This window comes from Hemiscyllium ocellatum, chromosome 8 (assembly GCF_020745735.1).
Source record: "Hemiscyllium ocellatum isolate sHemOce1 chromosome 8, sHemOce1.pat.X.cur, whole genome shotgun sequence".
In the NCBI taxonomy this organism is placed as follows: Eukaryota; Metazoa; Chordata; class Chondrichthyes; order Orectolobiformes; family Hemiscylliidae; genus Hemiscyllium; species Hemiscyllium ocellatum.
In genome coordinates this window covers 71328455-71334454 of record NC_083408.1, presented here as the reverse complement: position 1 = coordinate 71334454, position 6000 = coordinate 71328455, and positions in this window count along the sequence as shown.

Below are 6000 nucleotides of genomic sequence, written 5' to 3'. Positions count from 1 at the left end.
GTTAAGGATCTCATTGGTGACCCCCAATCCAACTCCATCTTCACTGTCTTTCTATCTTTACTGAAAATCAAAGGGGCTCCAGGGTAAAGTGCTTAAGCCAGATGTACTTTCTTCATTTACCCTATCACCTGGCTTCAACTCTGCTGAAAATTCTGTGAATTGTTTTGGAGCAGTCTACCACTGAGCAATGTGACAAGACAATCAATGTAAATGGATTACAATGACAATTTCTCTTTGCTATCTAAAATGAGGTAGTAAACAGATGAATCATTTTTAAATGAGTCTACTTTTGCCTGAGCTATACCTCCTTGACTTTTGAACAGCCCTTGGATTGGTCTGATTCCAAATCAGGTGGGAGTCTTGTTAAAATGTTTAAATTGGAGGCTTTGCATAGGACATTGCACAATGGTCTTTAAGGGATTTAAATACAGAATTGCCAGAAACATTGCACTAAGTTTTCTGACTCAACAAAAATTTCTCCACATTCTGCCAACTGCCATTCCCTCCACGCACACTTCTCGGAGGAAGAAACCAACCAATATGAGTTGCCCAGCCACTCCATCATGGCATTTTCTCTGTGGTACACATCAGATTCATAGAATGCCTGCAGCACTGAATAGTATAATTAAAACTTGTGCTCACTCCAGATCTCTGCAAGAGCTACCCAGCTAGTTCTATTCCACTGCTTTTGTCTGTAGCCTTTCATTTTCTTTCTCCTTAGATAATTATCCAATTTTCCTTTGAACTCCATGATTGAATTTGCCTTCACAACATTCTTAGTGTCCATATTTGAACCAGTCCCTGTGTATAAAGATTTTTCTTTGTATTACTCCAGCTCTTTAGTGAGTCAATTTAATTTTTTTTTGTTTCTAGACCCTTCCCTCTTTAGGATCAGTAGCACCCCCACCCATCCTAACTACTTTGTCAGATTCCTCAGGATTTTGAAAACCTCAAAAGCTGTTTGAAAAACGCTTTTCAATCTGCTCAATCACTCCAGCTTTGCCAATCTACCCACATAGCTGAAGTTTCTCAAGTCTGGAAACATTCTCATAAAACTTTTCTTCACCATCTTGAATGCCTTCACATTCTTCCTAAAGTGCGTTGCTCAGAATTAGACACAGCTCCATTTGAACCTGAACCAGTATCTCATAAAATTCAAAATAATTTCCTTTCTTTCACATATTATGCCTCTGTCTAGGTGTTTAATTCACTGTTTTCTCAATGTGTCCTACCATTGTCAATAACTTGTTCATAAACTTCTCCCCACTTCTACTCCAAACACCCCACATTTTCTTGAGAACAATACCCTTTATTTTTTATGGCATTCTCTTGTCTTTTTAACCAAAATGAATCACTTGACACTTTTTGCTCTAAATGTTATCTGCTGAGTGTCTGCATTAGCCTATATTATCTTGGATTCTACGATTTGTCTCGCAGTTCACTGTGTCATAAGCAACTTTTGAAATTGTGCCCTGCTTACTCAAGTTATTGTTATTAATGAAGAAAAATCGGGATCCTAATAATGACCCATGGGAAACCCCACTATATAGCTTCCTTCAATCAAAATACAACTATTCATCATTGTTTTCTGTTTCCAGTCATTCACTGAACTTCATGTTGCCACAGTCCCCTTTATGCTGTTATGGGAAATATCACCAGCCTTCGAGTCAGAATGGGGGTTCATCAACAGAGCTTATTGTACAAGGAAATACCGGAGCTCCAGGGAGGGAAAGATACTAACAGCAGTGGTCAGCTGTGAGTCTTCTCTCAAGATATGTCAAGATACTTTTGTACATTTTGTAATATAATAGGTCAATGATGAGGTTACAGTCTTTGTAACATTGTTTTTTTTGTTGTAAACATTGCAGAATCATTGATAGTTTTGATGCAGTTATTGTCAGTTCCAGTGCAGCCTTTGTTAATTTCAGCACAATTGTTGTCAGTTTCAGTGCAGACATTGTCAGTTTCAATGTCTGCATGGAAGTCCATTGCTGTAGTAGTGGGTGCTAATTGCTCTTCCTAAGAAGAACAACTACTGCAGCCCTGGCTACTAGCACTTTGTATTGAGTCCATATCAAATTGTTGGCTGGACCCAGATACTTTGGCAGGCAGTATACGCTATTCATGTGTATTCTCTCCCCCACCCGCCTTAAGATAATCAACTAGGTTGTGAGTGCATTGTACTGGCGTTCTGATGGCCTGAGGCAATATCTGTGTTTGCTCTGCTGTCTCTCTCTATATTGTGGTCTGGTGGCCATTTTTTGTGTCAAGTGGCAACTTAGGCTCAGCAGCCATCTTGTGTGTCTTTATGCCTAGTGTCACCCTACCCTGTGCGATGTCCCACTTCAATGCCATGGTTATTGGATTTGCTGACAAGGCTGTTAATTAAATGCCTTTGGAATTCCAAGGACACAAGATCAAGTGCATTATTCTCATAACTCTCTCTGTTACTTCATTAAAAGCCTCAGTCAATTAAATAAACACTATCTATCCTCAATAAGTAATACCAGCTTTCTTTATTTAAACTGCATTTAAGTGGCTGTCAATTTTGTCCTGGATTTGCAAATTTATCTACTTTAGGTAGAGTCAGATTTTTTTAATACCTGGCCTTTATCAATTTTAGCACATTAAATGTTTCACCTCCTGTTTCATTGCAAAGTTATCAGTAAAATTTTGTTCATTAAAGACAGTTGCAAAATATTCATTTAGTACCTCTCTAATGCAGTCTGTATTCATGCATATATACCCTTTTGATTTCAAATTCTTTTGACCTTCTGTTACCACACTTTTACTCTTTCTATGTCCATAGAAGACTTTTGAATTCCTTTTTAATGATGGCTGCTACTCTCAAACATTCTTCTTATTGTTCTTATTTCTTTGTTTTACTTTCCTGCTTTAACGTCTACTTGATGTCTGTCATGGACACTTTTTCTGCTTCATCTTACCCTCCACCTCTTTGATCTTCAGCACAGAGATTACCACTCAAGAGAATTTAGATGGTCAGATTTTCTGTACTGTACGACAGTGGCACAGTGGTTAGCACTGCTGCCTCACAGCACCAGAGACCCAGGTTCAATTCCTGCCTCAGGTGACTGTCTGTGTGGAGTTTGCACATTCTCCCTGTGTCTGCGTGGGTTTCCTCCGGGTGCTCCGGTTTCCTCCCACAGTCCAAAAATGTGCAGGTTACGTGAATTGGCCAAGTTAAATTGCCCGTAGTGTTAGTTGAAGGGGTAAATGTAGGGGAATGGGTCTGGGTGGGTTGTGCTTCAACGGGTCGGTGTGGACTTGTTGGGCTGAAGGGCCTGTTTCCACACTAAGTAATCTAATCTAATCAAAGAAAGAGATGGCCACTCTGTCTGGAGATGTTAGAGAAAAAAACTATCTTTGTCTGAAGCACTTAGGAGTTAAGACCTCAAGTGCCAAAACCACAATTACACCTCAGAGACAATAACAGCTTAAGAGATACCCATAGCATAAAGAAGGACTTTAATGGACAGCGGTGGCTTTTAAGAACAGTTATGGTGCATTGAACAGACCATTTTCACTGCCTTTTCAAGAACAGATGAGAATTATTCATCTGTGATGAGAATACTCGCAACTACTCTGAGTATGTCCAAAATACTGGCCTGTAATCAGGAACAGGCAGAAATTGTCTCTTTGAAGAGAGTCTGCAACATTAAGACCCCTTTTGATGCCATCACAGGCAGAAACAGATGAGGTAGCTATCTGTCAGGTTTCCATGGAAAACACTTAGATTTGTGTTGGAAACCATTTTCTCTGTCTCCTGGACAGTGATCTGGATGTTCTAGCAGCTACTTTCACTACACTGAGTGATGGGATGCCTTACTAGTCCCATACACTTTCTACTGCAGAGTGAGGGAGGTTAATAAATGCTGCATTAGTCTGAGAAACAGTAGTGACATTATTGACCCAATCATCTCCTGTTGTTGAGGGTTCCCTCAGTTTGTTCACCAATCTGCACAGGAGCAACACCCATGCACCATGCAGTGTTCGAGACAGTGATGTCCTGAAGAATTGTGTCTTTGCATCTGTTCCTTCAACAATTTGAAATCAATTAAGATAATCTTCCGCAGATCAAATCCCAAGGTCCTATAATGGGAAATTCAGCTTTCATGTCAGATGCTCCAAATGTGCACTGGTAGTGACAGCCTTGCAGTTGCTATGTGCCACATGTTGAACAATTGTCTCTTTTAGTAATTATGCATGACGAAGCTTCTCCTTTGAAAAGAAGAGCAGCAGAGTTCTCTCGGTGTCCTTGCCAACACTTGTCCCTAGAAAAGATAATCTGTCCAGGTATTTCATTACTATTTATGGGTGTTTGTCGGATATAAATTAACTGTAATATTTTCTATATGTGGGCAGCACAGTGGCTTAGCGGTTAGCACTGCTGCCTTGCACCACCAGGGACCTCAGTTTGATTCTAGCCTCTGGCGACTGTCTGTGTGGAGTTTGCATGTTCTCCCTGTGTCTGCGGGGGTTTCCTCTGGGTGCTCTGGATCCCTCCCACTATCCAAAGATGTAGGTTAGGTGAACTGGCCATACTCAATTGCTCAGGGATGTGCAGGCTAAGTGGATTGGTCATGGGAAATGCAGGGTTACAGGAATAGGGTCTGGGTGGGATGCTCTTCAGGAGGTCAGTGTGGACTGGATGGACCAAATGCCTGCTTCCACACTGTAGGGTTTCTATGATTCTATAAATGTGTTTAGACTTCAAAAGTACTTAATTGGCTGTCAGGTACTTTGGGTCATCTGTGTGCACGGGTATTATCCTTTCAATAATACCAAGGATGGTAGTTAATCTGAACTACAGGAAGGCCTCCAGTTTATTGTGGCTCACTCTTTTTTTTTATCTTTTCAGGTTCATTTACATTAATTAAAGAACCTACTCCAAGAAAAGAAAATATCTTGTGTTTTTTCTCAGTGACATCCAGATATGCTCTCGCCACCGTTTAAAATTCTGTTTTTTAGTCTTTCTCCTTCTCCACATTTAAGATTCTGCTCAGAATCCATCTTTTGTTGCCCACTCCTACTCACATCTCTTCATTTGATTTTCTTCTGATTGCATTTCTGTAAGATGCTTTAGGCAGTTCATTCTCCATGAAATGCAAGTTGCTGTTGGTTTGCCTTCATGCCTAGCAATTGAGACCATGTTGAAATGCTGGGAGTTTGAAGAAGATGTAAATGTTTCACAGCCAAAGAGCCACCCTGCATCCCGGCTTGTCCCTGGGTAAACTGACAGTTATGTCAGCTTGCATTAGGGGAATAATTTTTCTGAATGGGCATGATGGGTAGAATCTTCCAAGCCAAACCAGAGCTTTTATAAGGGTAGCTGGGTGAACCTAATTAGCTGGGAGATAAAATTTCAATTTCCCAATGATGGGTTAAAGTTTTGGTATTAGTTTCTCGTCAACTTTCAGACAGATTGGCTTTCCAGACCTCAATGGTTGGGAACGTTTTTTGCATTCCTGAGCATGGCTATGAATATTCATTGACATCCAGCCCAATGAAATTATACCCATAGGTACAACCTTGTCAGCCAAACATGAGAAACAAAAGTGTTTCACAAACCCAATGCTATATAAAGCATTCACCTGGCATGAATACATATGAAAATATGAACATAAAAGCAGGAGTAGGCCAGTCGAGGCTTCACTGCCATTCAATACAATCAGGGCTGATCACCCGCTTCATTGTCTTTCTCCCACACTATCTCCATATCCCTTTTTTTCCATTGGTATTTAGAAATTTGTCAATCTTTTCTTTAAACATATCCAATGTACAAACTTCCACATTTGTCCAATTTCTAAGCTTCTCAACATTCTAAGTAAATAAATTCTCCTCATCTCAGTCTTGAATGGCTTCCCCCTTATTCTAAAGTTGTGCCCCCAGTTCTACATCGCCTAACCAGGTGAAACATCTTATCATTCACATATCAAGCACTGATATATACTGTATCGTGAACAGCTGGGGTCCAAATAC